The sequence below is a fragment of the Acinonyx jubatus genome, chromosome B2 (assembly GCF_027475565.1).
Source record: "Acinonyx jubatus isolate Ajub_Pintada_27869175 chromosome B2, VMU_Ajub_asm_v1.0, whole genome shotgun sequence".
In the NCBI taxonomy this organism is placed as follows: Eukaryota; Metazoa; Chordata; class Mammalia; order Carnivora; family Felidae; genus Acinonyx; species Acinonyx jubatus.
Genome location: NC_069385.1, coordinates 70866072 through 70889437, shown reverse-complemented (window position 1 = coordinate 70889437; position 23366 = coordinate 70866072). Strand labels below are relative to the sequence as shown.

Genomic DNA, 23366 nt, shown 5'->3' with positions numbered 1-23366 from the left:
CTAACACTGTGTATGTAAATATGAGTAGATGCATGGAAACACAGCTTATTTAGGGAACAAATCCTAGGAGCTTGAATTTAAGATCTGGACATTTCCTGTTTAAACAATAAAAAAGGAAAAGATGAGAGCACATATGGCTCTCATTCCATGACTGTTTTCATATTAAGAGTTGCTGTACTCTAAATTCTGTTTGTGAAGCCGGGAGCTAAAAAGAAAGCAATCTAAAACACACTTATTTCTGTTCAGTCTGTACGTTAGCATCTGTACTGGCATGCATATGATTGGAATGTGGAGAGTCGAATCAGCACCCTTGTTTCTGGTCAGTTGCCAGAAATAAATACATCAAAGGAAAGAGACAAACTGGGCAGCAAATCAAAGCTGCATGGGTTTTTCATTTAGTAGTTATTCTAGGTGTCTCTGCTTCTTTTTCAAATGAAATTGTTCTTCCCCCAGTGCCCTCTATAAAAGAGCCCCCTCCCCAGGTAGACTAGTTGTTTGTTCTTGTTACCTTTACATCTGTACATGTGTACAATTGTTTTTGTGGGACAGATTTCTAGATGTGGAAATGCTCAAAGGGAGAGAACATTTTTAGGCTTAGCAGATGCTGCCAAATTGTCCTCTAGAAACAAAAGTACCCATGTGCAAGTGAAACCGACCACCGGTAATGGGTACTGAGGAGTTGTGTGTGGGGAACCGGGAAAGTCTGAGTCTTTGCCAGCCATTTTCTAGTCCAGAAGTTGATTCTTGGAATGGTTATAAGACGTTTAAAATTTATCTTATCTTATCTCATCTCATCTCATCTTTGAGACAGCACAAGTTGGAGAGGGGCAGAGAGAAGGGGACAGAGGAAGAGGATCTGAAGCAGGCTCTGTGCTAACAGCAGCAAGCCCTACATGGGGCTTGAACTCATGAACTGTGAGATCAGGATCTGAGCCAAAGTCAGACGCTCAACCGACTAAACTACCCAGGCACCCCAAGTTATAAGATGTTTTAGACAGTGTTAAACAGTATACAAATATTCTTAGAAAAGAATATTTTCATACTTTAAAAATGAAAATATAATTATATTAAAGAATCTTAAAATAATGCATAATCCAACTCTTAAGAGGTTTTCACTTTTGCAAATTACCATCTATATGTATATATATTTTACCAGTGATAATTAGTGTATATATGTTTTCATATTTTACTTTTTTCACTGAAGTGTCTCATAAGCTGTTTTCTGTTTGTGCATATTTTTCATGATGGTCACTTAAAAGCTGCATAATGCTGCATTATGTTACTATATCAGTAACTTGCTAATTCTATCCTTAATATTGAATGTTTAATATACAACCAAATACTTAAAATGCATGTTCTTAACTAATAAGATTTATTGGTTTGTTCTGGTTATAAGAGTAATATAGTTCATTATAAAAAAAAAAAAAATTAGGAAAGGGTGCTTGGGTGGCCCAGTTAGTTAAGTGTCCGACTTTGGTCATGAGTTTGAGCTCCACATCAGGCTGTCTGCTGTCAGAACAGAGCCTACATCAGAAACTCTGTCCCCCTCTCTCTCTGTCTCTACCCCACTCGTGCACATGCACTCTCTCTCTCTCTCTTTCTCAAAAATAAACATTTAAAAACAAAACAAAAAATTGTTTTGATAGGAAGACACACACAGAACTCTTTCTATAACCTCTGTTAATGAACTTTGTGAGCATTATATATTTCCTTCCTGCCTTTTCTTAATGTTTCATTTCTTTGTTGTACAGTTTATAGCTATACTATTTGTATAAAACATATTCATTTTCCTTTGTTTCTAAGTCCTTTTAAGAGAGCATAATAAAAAAAAATTTTCCTTTTTTTATAAAAAGTGAAAGGTGGTTTTTTTTTCTCATCTGTAAAAGTAATTTGAAACTGTTACAGGAAATTGGGAAATAATCCCAAACATCCAAATCCTATTACTCAGCAGCAAACACCTTCAACATTTTGGTTTATTACCTTGACATTAAAAAAAAAAAATACTTGAGATAATATACCATTAATGGTTCTTAGTGGTCATGGACCCTTTGAAAAAACTTTAAAAATCCAAATTAATAACTCTCATTGTGTACATAAATATACTTAACTCTTTTTTTCTTACTAACCATTGTAAAATAAGTATTTGTGTATCATTGTCGATTCTCATGAATCTCTAAATTTGCTGATTGGTAGGGGTTGAATTGTGTTTCCCTCAAAATTCATATGTGGAAGTCCTAACTCTCATCACCCTATATTGTGACCTTATTTGCCAATAAGGTCTCTACAGAGGTAATCAAGTTAAAGTGAAGGCATTAGGGTGGATCCTAATCTATATGACAGGTATCTTTATAAAGAGAGGAAATTTGGAGACATACATGCACACAGGGAAGATGCTGTGCAGAGACATAGAGAAGATGGCCATCCATAACCCAAGGAGAGAGGCCTGTGAGGAGCCCTTCCTGTATCACTCTCAGAAGGAACTGATCCTGCTGGCATTTTAATTTCACAGTTCTAGCCTCAGAACTGTGAGACAGTAAATTTCTGCTCTTGGAGCCATCCACTTTGTGGTGCTTGGTTACAGCAGCCCTAACAAACCAGTACGCGGATTTTATCATCTTACGTGATATAGACGTTTGGATAAATGATTACTTTGTCTGGGGCACTGTGATAGATGTTGGGAATACCAAGTCAGTGAAGTCAAGGTCCCTGTCCTTAAGGTGCTGAGATTGGCACGTAATGTATAGAACCCTGGGGTCATGCTATGATGGGCAATGCGTATTAATCAAGTGAAATTTATTAACAAATCAATTCTAGGAGCCCAGAGCCAGGCCAGAGTGAGGGCCCACTTGCCAGAAGTACCACGTGAGCTTAGTTTTGAAGAACCAATAGGAGCCTACTTAACTATTTTATTGTTGATTGAACATTAGGGTGTTTTCAATTTCCTGTGTTTTTGGATTATTTCTTTAGGGTAGATTACCAATAATGCATTACTGAGATAAGGATGCTAACCTTGAAACAACATTTTTAGGGCAATGTAATATTCCACCAGATGGAGGATTCCTGGTTTATTGAATCATGCTCTTTTACTGTATGAAAGGTCCCCTGATGTCGGTTTCCAATGTTTTTTGTTGTTATAAATAATCGTGTAATGTATATCTTTTTTTACATATAGGTGTTTCTTTTTCTTTCTTCTTCTTCTTCTTTTTTTTTTAGAGAGAGCATGAGTGAGTGAGGGGCAGAGAGAGAGGGAGAGAGAATTCAGAGCCCAAAGTGGGGCTCGAGCTCACATGTAGTGGGCTGGAACTCACGAACTGTGAGATCATGACCTGAGCCTAAGTCAGACACCTAGCTGACTGAGCCACCCAGGGCGCTCCTGCGTGAAGCCTACTTAAAATAAATAAATAAATGAAAGCAACCATGGTCTGCAATTTAGGGTATTTCACCAAATTTTTTTCCTAGCATGTAAAAAATATAATGATACTTAACTTCACTAACAGTAAATGAAATACAGAGTTTTAACAAGAATCCGATTCTCTCTCCCCTCCATCAAGTTCTCAAAGATAAAACAGGTAGGAAAATGGGCACTTCCATATGATGTTGGTGGGGGTATAAATTGGAACAATCTATTTGGAGGGTAATTTGTCAGTAATTACCAAAATTGTGAATATATATATATATATATATATATATATATATATATATATATATATAAAAATCTATATATATAGAGAGAGAGTGTCGATAACTTCTATAAACAATGTCATTTGGTACTGTGGTGGTGTTGGTGGCAGTGGTGCTGGTGTCTTTTCCTATGTGAGGAGGCTTGATAAAGTCACATCCGAGTCAGCTTTGTACCCAGAACGGTGCCAAGGGGGCAGTGTGGGTCAAAGCAGTTCTTATGATTCTCCACAACATAGGCAGAAAGGTCCACTTCCCAGGGAAGGAAGGGCTTTTATCCTTCCGTTTGTAAGCTGGAAACAGTCAGGGGGCCACGCAGGCCCTTGCAGACACATTTGGAAGGCACTCCCTAGGAACTCCCTCCTTTTCTCTGCTTTTAAAGTCCTAGACCAGCAGTGAGATTCTGCCCTATGAAATATTCATAAAATTCAATTGACCGTAAAACCTTTTCTAAATGTAAGTGCTGTAAGTGATCCAAATTATATTAGCAGCTTTTTGAGAAGTGGAGAGAGAAAGGAAAAGGAATTTAAGGGAATGGGATCCAGGGAGCCAACCTTGGCATTTTCAAACCACAATAAATGGGTCAATGATCTGCGTTTTGTAATTTCAGAAATGACTAATGCTTGGACTGTTTTTGAGCATTATCAGAGCGGCCCATCCCAATATAAATCAGTCTTTCTACATTACACAGATTTTGTTGCCCCTTTTAAAAATCCATATTTTTATTTCATAGTCATTTTTGTTTCCAGCTCTAAAAATCTTGAGAATCTGTACTCAAGGTTATCTTCTCATATTAATGCTAAGGAAGTCATGGAAGCCGGTCGGCCTCCGGGTGAGAATGGGAGTCCCCAAACATGGCCCTGCAGGAAAGTTCCCTTACCACTGACTCCTTGGGGCCAGAGATTTTCATTGTTAGAAAACTCTCCTGTGCTTATGCAGATGCTGTCTTCATCCAACCATCAATCCTTTGTTCTGCTGTCTGGAGCCCCCAGAATAAATCTACTCTTGGTACCTTCCTTGTATGGAGGATGGCTGTTCTCCGCCCCCTCCCTGTCCAAATCATTTCTTTCTCATAGGACAGGATTCCTAGAATTTTTGCTCTCTTGGTTACCCAATCTTCTCTGTAGAATAGTATGCAGGCCACCTATTCTCCTTCATCCATCTGTGTTTATAATACTGCCTTTCTGGTAATGAATCCTGCAAGTAAGTTTGTTTGTTTGGTTGGTTTTGGCATCCACATCACACCATTGTCTCATATCGACTTGTAAACAAACTAAAACCCCAGAGCAGTTGCTCTTGGAGCTTAAATGAAAGATGTAGCGTCTATTTCTCTGAAATCTTTTTTCCTTTCGGCTCATTTTTCTCAACCCAGACTGCTTTTGGAATTCTGATTCTGTCATCTTATCTGAAGCATTCATCTCTCCCAGCATGGTGTCAGTCGGATCATTTGAAAAGCCTGCCTGCCCATTGCTGATGTATTTACCTAGGCTCAGGGCTTGAGGAGGGTGACAAATCCCTCATAATGAGTTTGCCAGATGCCTGCTGGCAGCCGATTCAAGGCCCCGTGGAGAAGAGAGAAGGACAAAACTCAGAGCCTTGCTGTCCAAAGGGGCCCTGGCCACCGGAGTTGGAGGAACTTTGGTTTGATCATTGACATGTAAATTGTTGAGGGGCCCCAAGGCTGATCCTCAGCAGACCTTCCCACAAGCTCTCCAACCACACAAAGCCCCAGCCCCGGAAGGGCTGCAGGGAGGCTCCTGAGCATCCTGGCTGCAGAGGTAAGCCCCCAGATTAGCTGTGTTATAAAACTGTTCCATTTGGGGCAGTGATCGTGGGCTGGAAAGTTCTTCCAGCCACATGCAGTGGGAGTGGTCTCTTTGGACCTCACTCTGTCCTCGATGTAAACATAGGCCCTATAAAGGTTTTTGAAATGAAAAAGAATACTGAAAAGAAACAATCACATTTGCCCATATGTATGTGCATATACAAGAACTTTTTGAATTTTACCTGAAATTTCTGTAGGATAATTTTATTTTTCTCATTGTGTTTTCTGGAGGCCAGTTCTCTCTCCCTTTTTCTCTCCTTCTCTGTCTCTAAACTTAATTACCTTTCCTCCCCCCTCCCCTTTCCTTGTAGTGACGGTAAATTGTGTAACTCATAAAGGAAATATTGCTATGTGCTCTATATAAGTTAGAGAAACAAGGGGAAAGTCACATACCATTAGAAGAATCACATGAATGAACCACTGCTAAAAAAATGGGGATATGCTGATTTTTTTCCCCTCTGAAACTTCAGTGGACATATTTATGTAGTGCTAATGTCCTAAATGTAACAAAGTGACTTATAAAATTTTGGGTGCTCTTATCATGTAAGAAGGTATATGTCATGCTTTGGACTGATTTTGTTACAGATCCTTTAAGAACTAGCAAGGAATTATTTAAAATATAAGTTTAGATTTTACATTTGGAACGAGTGCTCGATTGAGTTAGAGAAGAATCTTAATTTTAAAAAGTCTTGAAATAAAGAGTTTTATTTTGTAAAATAAATATCCCACATAGGACCCACTTTCCTGACTGCTTGCAGAGATGATACTTTTAGGAAAACACTTTCTTAATAAAATGCAAATATTTCCAGACCCTGTCCCCCTACCTCTCTGCCCCTTCTCCTTCTCTCTTGCTCTGTCTCTCTCTCTCTGTCTCATAGATACTCATCTTTGTAGTATGACTTCAGTACACAATGCATCCTGAAGCCTTGATTGGTGGTTGTTAGTTCAGATACTTTTTTGCTCTTTTTAAAAGTAATTATAGTAATAGAATTATGCTTTTATATTAGAATATCCTTAATGAAATTGAAAAAAAAGCTCATTTAATCAGTCTTAGATGTATAAATCCTCTCATTATAAAGTCTATCTAAAAATTGTTTTAAAATATTTATTCTTTGAGACAGAGAGAGAGAGAGAGTATGAACAGGCAAGGGGCAGAGAGAGGGAGAATCTGAAGAGAATCAGAATCTGAAGCAGGCTCCACTCTCTGAGCTGTTAGCATAGAGCCTGACGCGGAGCTCAAACTCACGAACCACGAGATCATGACCTGAGCTGAAGTCGGGTGCCTAACCAACTGAGCCACCCAGGAGCCCCGAGTGTAAAGTCTATTTTTAAGTGTCTTATGCTCTAATGAACATAAGAGAGTTTGGTACAGTGGAAAGAACAGAAAACTAAGTGTTGTGAGATACAGGATCTGTGTCTAGCTACCCAAGTGGCGGTGGGCAAATGACTAACTTCTCTGGACCTCAGTGATGGACTAAATCAATGGTTCTCAAGCAGGGGTGGTTCTGTCCTTTAAAGGACACTTGGAAATGTGTGTGGGGGGAACCATTTTTAATTGTCACAGTGTATGGGGACACTAATGGTTGAGAACCCCAGAAATTAGAAATCTTGAAATGCTACTTAGCCCAGTGAAGAATTGGCCCACTCCAAATGCCAATGGCACACCAACTGAGAAACATTAGAGGGGATGATCACTACGATTCTTTCAGCTCTATTTCTCTCAAGTTCGTAAGCAGGGCATTGAAAACATCCAAAGTGTTACTGAACTATTACACTTAATGTCTGTATCTCACATTTAGCATTAAGCACTGTGTTGTTGGAAGTGAAGTCAGACCCAGTAATGCTGGGGTAAGGCACTCCTGCCATGGCAACTGGGATTCAGAGCTTTATTGCTGGGGTCAAGTCCCTGCTCTAAACACAGGAAAAAACATACTGATACTGTTCAAAAACAGGTGCAGAGCCAGGCCTGGCTTTTTGGTTGGCTTTGGATTTTCCTTTACGTCCTTTTTTCCTCAGAGTGTTGAAGTGGGTTTATTGTGGCCACAGGCCTGGCATCTAGGGCCTGGACTCTTCCGCTGAGAGAAAGGCAGCTGTCTCATCTCACTGCCCTGCTGCAGGGCACCGTCTGTTGGGAAGGGGTCATTGTGGAGGCAGGTGGTGCCCTGAAAATCTGCCTGCCAGTGGTCAGAGGTCAGACCAGGGGCCTTGATGAGGCAGAAGGGATTTGGGCTGGAATAAAAATTCCTGGATTTCTGAATTCTTAGATTGTTTGGTGTGATTAAATTACTTTTTATTTGCCATTGAAGTGTTATTAAATCAAAGTCTCACATAAAAACTTCTCTTAGGATTGTCTTTTTTGTAAAAGGCAATAGAGATGTGAATTACAAATCCTCACCAGAAATTTGCTATGATGTTGCACATATATCCAACTCTCAATAACTAAACTGTAAGATTACCTGGAACATATTTTTAAACTGATGTGTTGTTTGTAATTACACAAATAATGTATTTAACTAAAAAAATCAAATAAATAACCAAAAAACCCAGTAAATACTATATATGTGTATGTGTGTGTATATATATATATGTATATATATATATATTCTCTACTATATAATAATTACTATATATGTGTGTGTATATATATATATTTGTATGTGTATATATATATATATATTTATATATATTCCAGTATATATATATTTATATATATTCCAGTATATATACCATGCCAGTCTTACAAATTTGACAAAAATGGGAGCTCCAGTATATTTTGTTTTGTTTTTTAAATTAACTAGGCTCTACGCCTAATGTGGGTCTTGAACCCATAACCCTGAGATCAAGAGTTGCATGCTCTACCAACTGAGCCAGCCAGGCGCCCCAGTATGTGATGATTTATGTAACCTGCTTTGTTCATGTCACATTATCTCATGAGCACATTTCTCTAACATAGATACTACATACTTTTACATGACTGCTGGTGATCCATTGGGAGAATGGAATCAAAGAGCACATACTTTAGAGTCAAACTCTGGCTTCCTACCTCAGCCCTGCCTCTTATTAGCTGGACAGTTCACTTCTTTCTGCTTTGGTTTACTCTTCTGTAAAATGGGGAGAATAATATTACCAACTACATTAGAATGTTTTGAGAGTTAAATGGGATAATAGATGTTGAGTGATTAGAAAAGAGTCTTGTATAAAGTAAGCACTCAATATCTGAGAGGTACCATCCTGTTTTCAGCACTGGCATCATTATATGACCATACCGTCTCTGCTAACCAATCCCCTGGTATTTGACATTCTTGCAACTGAATCTTTTTTGACATCCAGAGTTATTACTTTCATATCAGTTCCTCAAAGTGGAATTTCTAGGCCAAAGAGCAAACAACAGTTTGAGGCTTTGGATACATACTGCTGAATTGCCTTCCAGGAAAATTGTCTCAATATTCACTCCTAACAACTTCCCTCTGCTGAAGCAAAAAATTTAGCTTGGCTTCCTTCTAATATCCTGTGTGTTCTGGGACCCCCACCCCTTCCAATAATTGGGAATATAAACTAATTTAATATTGCTCTAGGGCAAGCATAATTAGGGAAATGAATCAGCGACAAGACAAAGTCAATAAAACATTCCATAGTCAAATAAAAAAACAAGGTATATCACCTGCCAGTTGGTATTTTCTGTGCTATAACTTCTTTGTTGATCAAGAATTATTTGTGTGTGAGAGGATGTGAGTGTGTAACCCGCAAGTGGTCTTCACACACTCTTCCCCCAACCCAATTTAACTTGTAGACATACTGGAAGGAAAAAAAAATGTAGGAAATGTGACCAAAGTCGGACACTTAACTAACTGGGCCATCCAGGCACCCTTTCCTAATTTTTTTTTTTTTTATAATGAACTATATTACTCTTATAACCAGAACAAACCAATAAATCTTATTAGTTAAGAACATGCATTTTAAGTATTTGGTTGTATATTAAACATTCAATATTAAGGATAGAATTAGCAACTTATTGATATAGTAACATAATGCAGCATTATGCAGCTTTTAAGTGACCATCATGAAAAATATATAGTTTATAAAACACTGTCAACTCTTCATTCTGTGGTATGTAAACGTTACTTATTTCATTGTGCAGTTTTTACTTTTACCATGAAGAAGTTGTTGCAGGTTGGTATATACAGAGATGGGATCCGTAGTGTACTCGTGTCCTCTGTGCTACTTGACTTTGTAGTGAGTGCTGTGGCCCAGGGTCCTTGTTCAGCAGGCCTGTGCTACCAGTTGCTGGGTGATGACTCAGTTCTTCCACACATCATTTCTGTCTGGATGACTGAGACCCCGTGTACGGCATGCCATAGCCTTGTTGTGTATCCAGCATGGTGTTGCTAGATGAAGCTTCTCAGCTATCCACCCACTTGCCTTTGATTTCAAACACAAGTGCAACCATGAACATTTAAACCACATGACCGAACGTAATTATGAGGGAGACATCCAGATGATTCCAAATATGTTCAGTTTAGATTCTCATTAAGAACACAAAATTCTCATTGAAAATTCTCAAGTTTCTGAAAATCCTTCTTAGAACCTCAGAACTATGCTTGGGAAAGGGTGGCCAAGGTACTTTTGATAATTATTTGTATTCTAAAAAGAAATGTTGGTTATATTTTTATTATTTTTTTGTGGATTGAATACTTGATTCATTTTTGCTCAAGAATAGTGGCTTTCCAACCTTGGACTATGACCCACTGTAAGAAATGCATTTTACATAGTAACCTAGTATGTACGCATACAAGTATAAATACACATACAAGTAAGAAAATTGTTCCCTAAAATATATGCAGATTTTGATATTTTCTGTTCCATTTCTTTTTCTTTTAATGCTTACTTATTTTTGAGAGAGAGAAGGAGAGAGTGCATGCGTGTAAACAGGGCAGGGCAGAGGGAGGGGACAGAGGATCCTAAGCAGGCTCTGTGCTGACAGTGCAGACCCAATGTGGGGTTCAAACTCATGAACTGTGAGATCATGACCTGAGTTAGAGTCAGACGCTTAGGCAACTGAGCCACCCAGGCACCCCTTTTCTGTTCTGTTTCATTCTTTAAAATGCTGCTTGTTATCCACTAATTTATTTTCATGACCCATAAATAGGACATGACCCACCCATACTTTGGAAACTGTGTTCCTGAGGTGGTTTGTTGTTGAGCGTGATCTGACTGGTAACCTTGGTGGGGACTTAACAGCCCTTTCACGGTGGAAAGCACATTGCCTTCCTCTTAATGCTGGGTCCAGGGCAGGCTTTCCATGCCTGGAGCATCACCTCTGGAAGGGTCTCCGTGCCACGGGGCCTGTCAGGAGATGGAGGCAGAGTGCCTTGTGTTGGTCGCCTGGTCACTTAAACAGCTCTGCTTTTGCGGATTTTTATCCTTCTCTGGACTGGCTGCTGCAGCTGGCAGCTCAGCCTGAGAGGGAAGGTTTAAACAAAGACAATAATTCAATTTGAGTGTCCCTGAATCATGTCTTTGTCTCTGCTCTTGACAGAACAGAAGGAAGTTGTTCATTATTAAGGATGCCAGCTGCCCATGGATTGATCTATCTGTGGCCAGTGCTGGCTCACTTTCAAGTACATAGAGAGGTGCCTCCCTAGGCAGTGCATTCTGAAGGGGTCCAGAAAAGATTTTCTTTAAAATGTCTACTGATTCCTGGGTGCCTAAAATGTTATAATTAAGAGTTCATTCTCTTAAATTTTATAAGTTTTTTGGTTTCCCAGAATTCCAGATCGATATAAGAGTGCCTGATTATTCTAGGGGCGACTGGGTGGTGCGGTGTGTTAAGCATCCAGTTCTTGGTTTCAGCTCAGTCATGATCTCACGGTTCGTGAGTTCGAGCCCCACGTTGGGCTCTGTGCTGATGGTGGGGAGCCTGCTTGGGATTCTTGCTCTCCCTTTCTCTCTGCCTCTCCCCTGCTTGTGCTGGCTCTGTCTCTCAAAATAAGTAAACTTAAAAAAATTAAAAATAAAAAGAATACCTTAAGATTGTATCAGATAACATTTAATGGGGATTTGGAAAGCTGCTGAGAGCCAGGGGTGGGGGTGTAGGAGGGGGTATGGGGGGCTTAGAGGACCGTCAACAGGAACTGAGAAGGCTGCAGGCTTGGGGAAGTTTCTGTGTCTAATGGTAACTTGAAGGTCATTTGAAGTTGCTGAGCTCTTCGAATGTTTTTGTGAAAATGTTGTGAAGACCTGGTGGCTTGGGGTGGACTTGAGTAGGGCTTAGGGTTGAGGGTACTGATAGCCACCAAAGGTGGCCAGAACCCTTACAGCCACTTGCTACTCAGGGGTTTCACGGCCAGTATCATGCAGGGGTTTGTGGTTTTGTTTAATACATTTATTCCCTGCAAACAACATGACCAAAGTATGCTACCCAAAGCTCACATCTTATTTTGTCCGGTCCTTTCTAAGCACCTTGCATTTATGTAGGCATTTTTTCTTAATCTTGGCTTTCCAAGTGCTCAGATCACCATAATTCTATTGCACACCGGTTTGTTTTTCCAGTTGTTGGTTATCATAGAATTTAGGACTGAAAAAGACCCTGGTGATCACCTGGGTCAGTGTTTTTCAAGCTGTTGTTATCTGCCCATTACTGGGTCATTAAAACAGCTTCATGGGTGTTACTGATAGAGACTGTTGGTGGTGGAATGGGTGAGAACCCCAGAAATATTTATCTTCCCTACCAGGCATGGTGTGTCCCAGATATGCATCACCTCCTGGTGAGTAGCGATATTCATGTGGTTCAGATATAGTCATTTTTATTTGACATTTCAGCACCTATTATTTACAGGTACTGTAGTCAGGGGCAGGGATCCAAAGGTGAGTAAGCCATGGGCCCTGCCCTCGAGATGCTCAGGTGAGAGTGGGGGGCATAGGCACAGAGGTTATAGTGACAGTGTGGTGGTTGCAGTGAGGAAGATATGTACTTACCTCTTTCCTACCCAGTGAGGTTCACTTTGGAGAAACAGTGGGCCGGCTGATCCCTCTGGACCCAGCACAGCTAAGAAGCTGTAGGCGGTGTCTGAGAGAACAGAAAACCATCTTCTGTGGTCGGAAAATAAGATCAGAGAGGGCTACCAGTGAGAGGTCACAGATCAGCTTGGCCTGTGTTGTAGTGGGTTGAAAATTTAATCCATGTCCTAATCCCTGGAACCTGGGAATGTTTCATTATTTGGAAAAATGGTTTATTCAGATGTGATTAAGGGAAAGATTCTGGGATGGGATCATCCTGGATTAACTGGGTGAGCCCTAAATTCAATGGCAAGCATGCTTTTAAGCGTGAGGCAGGGGGAGATTTGACAGAGACAGAAGGAGAGGAGACCATGTGACCAGGGAAGCAGAGATGGGGGTGATGAGGTTACAAGTCAAGGAATGCCAAATGCTGTGGCCACCAGAAACTGGCAGAGGCAAGGAGGAATTTTCCTCAAGAGTTTCCAGAAGGAGTACAGGCCAGCCCACCCCTTGATTTTGGAGTTGTGACTTCTAGAACTGTGACAGAATAAAATTCTGTTGTGGTAAGCCACCAGGTTCATGGTAATTTGTTATGGCAGTCCTGGGAAACTTTTTTTTTTTTTTTTTAAGTCCTCTATCTTAGGGATCCTGGCCTGGGCATAAAATTTTCTGAAAATAATTTAAAAAAATTTTTTAAAAAATATTTACTTTTGAGAGAGAGACAGAGACAGAGAGACAGAGTGCGAATAGGGCAGGGGTAGAGAGAGAGGGAGACACAGGATCTGAAGCAAGCTCCAGGCTCTGAGCTGTCAGCACAGAGCCCAAGATGGGGCTTGAACTCATGGATTGTGAGATCACGACCTGAGCTGAAGTTGGCACTTAACCAAGATGCCTCTGAAAATAATTTTAATGTAGAAGAGTAGTCTGGGGGAGGGGGCGCCTGGGTGGCTCATTAGGTTAAGCGCCAACTTCAGCTCAGGTCATGATCTCATGGTTTGTGAGTTCAAGCCCCAAGTCAGGCTCTGTGCTGACAGCTCAGAGCCTGGAGCCTGCTTCAGATTCTGTGTCTCCGTCTCTCTCTGCCCCTCCCCTGCTCGCGGTCCCTCTCTCTCTCTCTCTCTCTCTCTCAAAAGTAAACATTAAAAAAAAAAAAGAAGAGTAGTCTGGGGGAAAACACTATTATGGCATGATTTTAATATGGAATATAAAGATCCTTATATAATTCATAGATCTGCTTTAGGGAAATCCATAAACTCATCAAAATATGCAAAAATTGTAATTCTATATGCAAGCACTTTTTTTTTCCTGGAAAGAAAAAAACACAGCCTTGATTTCCACAGCCATAACCTGCTAAAGGGAGGACGAATCTGGAGAAAGTACAGAGAAGCCAAAGCCCTATTTGAAAAAAGACAAGCTGTCTGGCTGGAGCACACATTTTGTGAGCAGAAGTAACAGGGGATATAGGGCTGGAAAGTTTGTTAGCTGACGCTTTGCCTTTGTGGTGGTTTGAGTAATGGGTTTTTAAAGGGTCATGTGATAGTATATTGCACTGCCTCTTAGGTAATGGCTTTTAACACTGGGTTACAAAAAACACAGAATGAGGTGGCTACATTCTTGTGTGGATATGGGGAGAGTGTAAATGTTCCCTGGTTATTGTCCCTGGAGAAGCCCATACATACCCACACCCACTGGAGGATTGCTTTAGTCCCTTCGCACATCTTGTTCTTGAACTTGCAGTTCTCACTGCATTTTCCTAATATATATATATATATATATATATATATATATATATATATATATATATATATAATTTAATGGCTTTTAAAAATATATTTTAGGGGTACGTGGGTGGCTCAGTTAAGCATCTGACTCTTTTTTTTTTTTAACATTTTTTTTTCAACGTTTATTAATTTTTTGGGACAGAGAGAGACAGAGCATGAACGGGGGAGGGGCAGAGAGAGAGGGAGACACAGAATTGGAAACAGGCTCCAGGCTCTGAGCCATCAGCCCAGAGCCCGACGCGGGGCTCGAACTCACGGACCGCGAGATCGTGACCTGGCTGAAGTCGGACGCTGAACCGACTGCGCCACCCAGGCGCCCCAGCATCTGACTCTTGATCTCAGCTCAGGTCATGATCTTGCAGTTCGTGAGTTTGAACCCTGCATCAGTCTCTGTGCTGACAGTGCGGATCCTGCTTGAGATTCTCTCTCTCTCCTTCTTTCTGCCCTCTTCCTCTGCTTGTGTTCTCTCTCTCTCAAAATAAGTAAATAAAATAAACTAAAAATAAAAATAAAAAATATATATATTAACTAAACTCTGAGCCCAATGTGACACTCGAACTCAAAACCCTGAGATTAAGAGTTGCATGCTCCACCAATCGAGCCAGTCAGGCGCCCCTATTTTCATGGCATTTTATTTCCTTGAAATCATCAATTAATGTATAATCATTCCTGGAACGTGTAGTGAACATCTTTGAACCAGGTGAAAAAAATCATGTTCCTCAACACAAAACTAGTCTATGGTTTCAGAGACTCAGGGGTTCAGATTCTAGAACAAACTCTCCCACATCATGCTCTTCTTTGAGAAGAACTGGAACATTTGATACCTTATTCTTTTCTTTAATGGGATAGAAATACATTGGGGGATCAAATTAAATTTTATTTCTTTGGGTTGAGAAAGAGCAGCTAACAGTCTTGTGTCTCCTCAGCTGTCTTTCTGACCTGCACAATACCTTCTTATATCTTTGCTCTCCTCCATGACCTAAATTTCACATATACTCAATGTTTTATGGTTTTTAATTATTAATTTTCATTACAAAAATAATTCAGGCTTATTATAAAAATGTCAAGTGGTAGGTTAGAATGTGTTCCTCCTTAACACTTCAGCTGGCTGCAAAACCCACTTCTCACTTTGCTATGGTCTGAATGTTTGTCCTGAATGTTGAAACCTAATCCCCAAGGTGATGGTCTTTGGAGGTTGGGCATTTGAGAGGTTATTAGCTCATGAGGGTGGAGCCTGCATGAAGGGAATAAATGCCTTTATAAAAGTGGTCCCAGAGAGCTCCCTTCTCTTTCCCACCATGTAAGGACACAGCGGAAAGATGCTGTGAAACAGAAAGTGAGCTCTCAACTGACACTGACCCGGCTGGCACCTTGATCCTAGACTTCTCAGCCTCCTCAGCTGTGAGAAATAAATTTCTGTTGTTGATAAGCCACCCACCTGTGGTATTTTGTTGGACTGAGACATAGTTCTATCCCTGTATTATTTTCCTGTAGCTGTTGTAACAAGTTACCACAAACAGGGTGGCATAAAACAACAGAAATTTATTCTCTCACGGTTCTATAAACTGAAAGTCCAAAATCAAGCTGTTGGCAGGGCAGGCTCTCTCCAAAGGCTCTAGAGATTCTGTTCCTAGACTCTTACAGCTACTGTAGGTCACAGGTATTTCTTGGCTTGAGGCCACACAACTCCAATCTTTGCTTCTGTCTTGAATTGCTGTTTCCTCTTCTGTGTGCATGTCCCCAGACTCTCTCTGCCTCTGTCTTAAAAGGATACATGTGATTGCATTTAGGGCCCAATAAGGCAGTATCCACTCTTTTGCTGTGTAAGTTCATACAGGTTCTGGGCATTAGGATGTAACATAACTTTTGAGGGGCCACCATTTAACTGCTAGCCATTGTTAAAGAAAAAGTTATTCTGACATAAGTTAAAATGATGAAGACTTTATTCAGGATTGTTGTGACAGGTGCAGAATTGTGATGGTTTTCAGGACTGTTGCAGTGTGAGGGAGAGATCGGGCTCAGCTTTGAATACAGCAAGAACAAGTGGCAGTTCCTAGTATAGGAGCCGGCTGGAGAGGTGGATGGAAAGTTACTAAGAGGAGACATCTAGGGTAGGGGGAATTCTTGCTAAGCTAACAGGATTCTTGCTGGAGGCAGGCCAGAGCGATCAAGTGTTACCTCAAGGACCTTAGGGGATGAGGAATTTGATCAGATAATGAGGGTGATCTGAAAGGGTAGGAGGATTCTCTCTAAACTGACTTAGCAGGATTCTTGCTAAACTGGGCTATGCAGACCTGACAAGGATGGGGGTCCAAGTGAGTTGGGTCAAGGAGAGAGTATTTGCCACAGTCCTCTAAACAGTGTTTTCCAGACTCAGAAAGACCCTAAAAGCCGACCCAGATTACCAGCAACCAAGTTTGTGCTGATGATGGGGAAGCTTCTGCAGCCTTATGCAGCAGCTTCCTAATTGGAAAAGTGGCTCCATGCAGCATTCCCTTGTCTCCTGCCGTCATTTCCTCTTGCCTCTCTGGACCTGCCCTAGCAATGTGGACATGCCGCCTTCCATAGGAGGGTCAGTTTACAGGGCAGTCGGCTCCCCAGCCCCCCGGTTATAATGCAGCACCTGCCTCTGCCTGCATGTTATTGTTTGCATTCAACCTACAGGAAAAATAAAACACCCATGAGGGCTGATGTTAGGAAACTTATTGCAACATCAGGGAGAATGTTAGATAAATGGTGATGTGGGAAGAGGAAATTGATTGTTGGTTTTGGGCCTAGACTAGGAACATTTGGTGACTGATAAGAAGCCTCGTGGCCATTCTAAGGACCTGGTTAGCATGAACTCTGGCTTTAGGAGTGGGAGCAGAGCTGGTGCAATTTCAAAACTAGGCATCTGGGGAGTAATCTCTTCCATAGCAGAGGAGGAAGGGTCTGCCTCCAAACCCCAAGTTGACCTAGTGCCTCAGACCTGTTGCTGGACTCACCTCTGGGCAGGTAGATGCTGGCCTGTATTGTGCCTCGGACTCTGACAGGTAGGAAATAAATGAAATCCACTTGGCCATTCTGCAGATAGTTGCACTGGTGCTTTAGGGAGCGGAGGCTCTGCTTTCATAGTGTTTTCTGGTACTCTTCTGTATGCTCATTTTTCTACTACAGGATGAGACAGTAGTGCTTTTTACTTGTCATACTGAGACTCTTTCATAGAGCTTAGCAGAATTCAGTACACTAATTATATTACATTTAGCTCAAGTTTATTAAATACCAGTCCTGTGCTACATGCTGTCTAGGACACCTTTTCTTTGTCTTATTTACACCTGTGAGTTATAGGTATTGTTTTGATTAAAAAAATTTTTTTTTGATGTTTATTTATTTTTGAGAGAGACAGAGACAGAATGCAAGTGGGTTAGGGGCAGAGAGAGAGGGAGGCACAGATTCTGAAGCAGGCTGCAGGCTCCAAGCTGTCAGCACAGAGCCCAACGCAGGGCTCGAACCCACAAGCCGTGAGATCACGACCTGAGCCGAAGTTGGACGCTCAACTGACTGAGCCACCCAGTCTTGGCGCCCCTTGTCTTGATTTTTTAAAGTGAGGAAACAGGCTCAAACCTAACTTGTCCAGGTTCTCCCATCTGGTAACTGTGGATCAGGATTGGAATCCAGACCAGTGTGTGTGCTCTGGTGCAGCCCCGGTAAAGAAGGGAAAGAACCCTGGAGCTAACTGATGGCCACCTTCAGGTCTTCAGGATATCTTACTAAGCCTGCTGAAAAATGAAAACTCTGGGGGTACCTGGGTGGCTCAGTCAGTTGAGTGTCTGACTCCTTTTTTTTTTTTTTTTAAAGTTAATTTATTTATTTTTGAGAGGGAGAGAGAATGTGAGCATGAGCAGGGGAGGGGCAGAGACAGAGGGAGACAGAGGATCCTAAGCAGGCACTGTCAGCACAGAGCCTGATGCAGGGCTCAAACCCATGAACTGTGAGATCATAACTTGAGCTGAAATCAAGAGTCAGACACCTAACTGACTGAGCCACCCAGATGCCCCAAGTGTCCAACCCTTGATCTTGGCTCAGGTCACCAACCTAGGATCATGGGATCAAGCCCTGTGTCGGGCTCTGTGCTGAGTGTGGAGCCTGCTTAAGATTCTGTCTCTTCCTCTGCCCCTCCCTTGCTTATGTGTGCACTCTCTTTCTCACTCTCAAAAAAAGAAAAAAAGAAAACAAAAAAGAAAACTCTGGATTTATACTTCTCCATGTCTCAGGAACACTGAAGAGAGGACTTATTAGCAAGTTGCTTTTTTTTTTTTTTTTTTTAAGTACTTAGGAGTTCCATTTGGAAACAGAACAGAATTCTGTGTATGAAGAGGTGTTGGGCCAACTGGGGGTACATAGAAGGTGAGGTTCTGTTGTGATTATGGCTGTCAGAGAGCGGAGTAAATCACCAGCCGCGATCCTGTTTGTGACAAACCTGCAGGACATTAACTGAAGTCCATGTGTAAACTCAGAGATGTGGGTACAGGTATGAAGCATGGTGCCATCCTGGACCAGGAAATCTGCCTCCTCCCCACTTCACCTTTCAGGTATGTGCCCTGGGGAATTTTAAAATTTAAATCCTACCATCTGCCTTTCAAGTGACAAAGAACAAACTTTTATTAAGTGTCAGAATTGGGAAACTTATGAGGTTTATAATAAGAGGTTTGTTACAACATCTAAGCATAAACTCTATCAGCTGTTGCTTGATAGACAATACTGATGAAAAATTTTGTAGTTTCCTTTATTTGTTTTCATGTAAATTCTAACTTGCCAGAGGTGCTTCCTTTTTGCAAAAGAAAATAAGGTTTCTTGTTTTCATTTTGCCCATTTCCTTTCTCTCTCTTTCTTTCTTTCTTTGTTTCTTAATGTTTGTTTGTTTGGGTGCAGAGATTACTTAAAAATGAAAATCTTTTTTAAAAAAGTTGAATTTGAAACTGTAAACTGCATTTATTTCTTTACTTGGCATACTTTGTTTTTCTCTTTTACTTTGTACACAAAGGTATCTAATTACCTCCTCTCCGTGGAGCTCTGACTCCTGTTGAGTTCTTGCTCTGCATGAAGCACCTGCACTGATTCAGCTGGACCCAGCACCCACCTGTTTGCTAGTTTTGTTTTTCTATCTTATTTTCAGATGTATAGAAGCGTTATAAGAAATGGTGTATATGACTAGACACTGCTTTTGTATGACGCTGGTTCAGGACCTTTGAAATCCCTGCCACGTGTCCTTTTCTCAAAATTGTTTATTTTTAAAATTCCTGCAAGTCTTGTCTTCCTAAGTGTAGTACTAGCAAGGAGCAGTGGGTGCATTTCTCTCTCTCCCCCCGCCCCCGCATATGTGTGTGTTTTAGAGCTTTTTTAAAAAATAAGTTTACTTCTTAAATTTATTTTGAGAGAGAGAGGGAGAGGGAGGGAGGGCAGCATGAGCAGGAGGGGGCAGAGAGAGAGAGGGAGAAAGAGAATCCCAAGCAGGCTCTATGCTGTCAGCACACAGACCCCAGTGCGGGGCTTGATCTCACAAAGCATGAGATCTTGACCTGAGCCGAAATCAAGAGTCAGATACTTAACCAACTGAGCCACCCAGGCACCCCACTTTTTAAAAAAATATTTATTTTGGGGGAGAGCACAGGCGGGAGAGGGGCTGAGAGAGGGGGACAGAGGATCTGAAGTGGGCTGTGTGCTGACAGACTGACAGCAGCAAGCCCGATGTGGGGCTCGAACTCAAAAGCTGTGAGATCATGACCTGAGCTGAAGTCGGATGCTCAACTGACTGGGCCACCCAGGTGCGGTCCCCCCATTTTTTTTTTTAAAGCAAGCTCTAGGCCCAATGTGGGGCTTGAACTCATGATCCCGAGGAGGTGTAGTTGCATGCTTTGCTGACTGAGCCAGCTGGGTGCCCCCCCAGAGCTATTTTACAAATAGCTTTATTGAGGTATAATTTATATACCGCAAAATTTATAAGTGTGCAATTCACAGATTTTTAAAGCAAATTTATACAGTTGTGCAACCATTACCCTAACTAGTTTTAGAACATTTTCATCACTCCTGAAAGTTTGCTTGTGCCCCTTTGCAGTCAGTCCTCACTCCCACTCCTGGGTCCAGACAACTGCCTCCGTAAATGTGCCTTTCTAAACATTTCATATAAATAGAATCATACAGTATATGGTTTCTTGTGTTTGACTATTTCCATTCAGCCTGTTTTTGAGGTTTATCCATGACATATGTATATCAGTATTAGTTCCAGAGGTATTAAAAAAACCTTTCTATTGTGGCAGATTTCAAAATTAGAGAGACTAGTATAAGTCACCCACATGTACCTCACTCCCAGATTCGATAGTTATGAACTCATAATCAATCTTGTTTCATCTCCCCCTCCCCATTTTCCTCTCCCCACCCCCTTTGATTATTTTGAAACCAATCCCAGATGCTATATCACTTAATTTATAAATAGTTTAGTAGATGCATTTGTATTTATCTCCTGCTTTTCAATAGCTAAGGAGCTAAATATTGTTTTAGGTTTATTTATTTATTTTTTGAGAGAGAGATAGCATAAGCAGGGGAGGGGCAGAGAGAGAGAGAGAGGGACAGAGGATCCCAAGGAGGCTCCATGCCGACAGCAGAGAGCCCAATACAGGGCTCGAACTCATGAACTGTGAGATCATGACCTGAGCTGAAGTGAAACACTTAACTGACTGAGCCACCCAGGCAACCAAGGAGCTAAATAGTTTTTAGAAAATGTGGGTACTGGGTTAAAGGGGGGGATAAAAGAGCTAAATATTAATTTAACTAAGATGTAACAGTCCTGCTATGTTCAAGGTACTACCTGTGGCAATCTAGGATATGATGATATGTAAATCTTGTATGTCCACTGGTTCTGCAATATAAAATAACAATTCAAACATCACTCTGTGTTGAAAATAGGTTTCCTTTCTGTTTTTTTTAATCATGTATATTTTGTTTTTATGCTAAAAATCAAGTTTTGTTTTAAGAGGAGAGATGATGGGGCACCTGGGTGGCTCAGTGGGTTAGGTGCCTAACTCTTGATTTTGGCTCAGGTCATGATCCCACAGTTCGTGGGATCAAGCCTTGCATTGGGCTCCTGGCTGACAGTGTGGAGCCTCTTTGGGATTCTCTCTTTCCCTCTCTCTCTCTCTGCCCCTCCTCCGCTTGCATACACTCAGGTGTGCATGCTGTCTCTCTCTCTCTCTCTCTCTCTCAAAATAAACGCAACGTTAAAAACATTTTTTAAGAGTTATTGAATATAAAACATAAGCCGGCTTCTTCATTCTCAGCTGGCTTCTCTCTTGCCTTCCTCTTACTGCAGAGTCTGACAATCTGAATGTTCTGCCTTCCTCAGGGCTTCTTCCGATGGGGAAAAATAAGCCGGATCTAGTGAAGCCTGGTTAGTCTATTTTTGTTGTTGTTGTTTGCAGCTAAATGTGTTCTTTGCCGATAACTGCAAACCACCTTTCTACCACCTTAGAGCGCTTTCACACCTAATACCATGCCAGTCTAATCGTGGACTTGGGAGATTTTAAGCATGGGAAGTCCTAGAAATTATCTAGTGCCGTGGTTGTCAGCCAGGGGGTGGAACTCACTGTCTGCAAGGTGCTGCTGTTATTTAGCAAGTCGAGTCCAGGGGAGCTGACAGCCTGTGCTGTGTGGGGCAGTCTCACGGCACAAAATGTTCCTGTTCAAAGTGCCCATAGTGCATGGTAAGAAACACTGTTGCAGTCTACTTCCCTGACTTGGTCCTCGACAGGGAGCACGCCACCCAGGGTTCTTGAGACCCTGCTGCACTGGTTTGGGCAATTTAGAGGGAGTCCCCAAGTCCCTTTCCCATGCCTTTCCTCAGTTTAGCCTGCTTGCCTTCCATCTCTGTTTCGGCACTCTCCTTAATCCCACAAGCCTGTAGCACCAGGGCTGCATTCCAAGAGGAAGGCGCCTACACTGCAAACTAGGGAGTAAGGGGGGAAAGCATGCAGTGCCCACTGAGATCCCTAAAGCCTCTACAAAACTACACTTCTGAAAAGTCTCTGAGGCATCCGGGCTAAGAGTTTGTTCAGTGTCTCCAGATGTTCCATCATCTCCCGGTTTTATGAGGCCTGGGCTGGGGTGACATTGATGACTGTGATCATGAGAGAGGTTGTGGGTCACCTTTCTGCCCCCAGTGGCTTCGTCTTGCTCCAGCCGATGGTCTTGGTGCCGGCAGAGGCAAGAAACAAAGGTTCTTGTCACCTAGACAGCTTCTGTCCCTCAAGGAGCAGCACAGGGCTTCAAGCCTGGCCTCCCAGGAGATAGTCAGGTGCCATTCTCTTTCTCTGCCCCTCTACCCAGAGGTGGGATTCTAAGGAAGGAGGACAGAAGCTGCTTGCCCTGCAGTATCCAAGATAGAAATTCTGCCCTGAAGTTGCTGGCACCAAAAAGTGAAAGTGAGATACACCGTGGTTAGAAAAATGCATCGGGGGCGCCTGGGTGGCTCAGTCAGTTAAGCGTTGGATTCAGCTCACGATTTGTGGTCATGATCGCACGGTTTGTGGGTTTGAGCCTCGCATCGGGCTCTGTGCTGACAATGTGGAACATGCTTGGGATTCTCTCTCTCCTTCTCCCTCTGCCCTTCCCCCACTTGTGCTCACTCTCTTCTCTCAGGAAGGAAGGAAGGAAGGAAGGAAGGAAGGAAGGAAGGAAGGAAGGAAGGAAGATGCATCAACCTGCAAAATTTTCACCAGATATATATTTTAAATACCAACAAAAAATGCATTAAAACTGGATAGTAACTGGAATTGAAAAAGTCCTTGTGTGTCTTCTATGGTAAGCCTCCGAATTTCTGAGAGTCCTTGCAGATAATAGGAGTAATAGTATAACAACCATCTCCTAGCTCCTAAATGGAGATTAAAGGGGATGTGGGATGGGGAAGCACTTTGGAATTAGCGAATGGCTATACCAAAGTTAATTACCGTTCTCATGAGAGCAGTGATGCTTTTAGTGGCTTTGGGCATTAATAATAGTCAAGGTTGTGCAGCAGGACTGTGGGTCATGGTTTAAGTTTGTGTTGATTCGTGTTG

The 23366-nt window shown here is 41.7% G+C and overlaps 1 protein-coding gene across 4 annotated transcripts in view; it reads left to right on the top strand.

The window, feature by feature from the left end:
* Positions 1–23366, top strand: part of ANKRD6 (ankyrin repeat domain 6) — a 211382-nt gene that overhangs the window by 48508 nt on the left and 139508 nt on the right. The window contains exon 1 of one of the 4 annotated variants that reach the window (XM_053222471.1): positions 18120–18851. The exons of the other annotated variants lie outside the window; for them this stretch is intronic. The gene's annotated coding sequence lies outside the window, so the exon portion shown is untranslated. Of the gene's footprint in view, positions 1–18119; positions 18852–23366 lie in introns of those variants that run through there. 4 annotated transcript variants of the gene reach the window in all.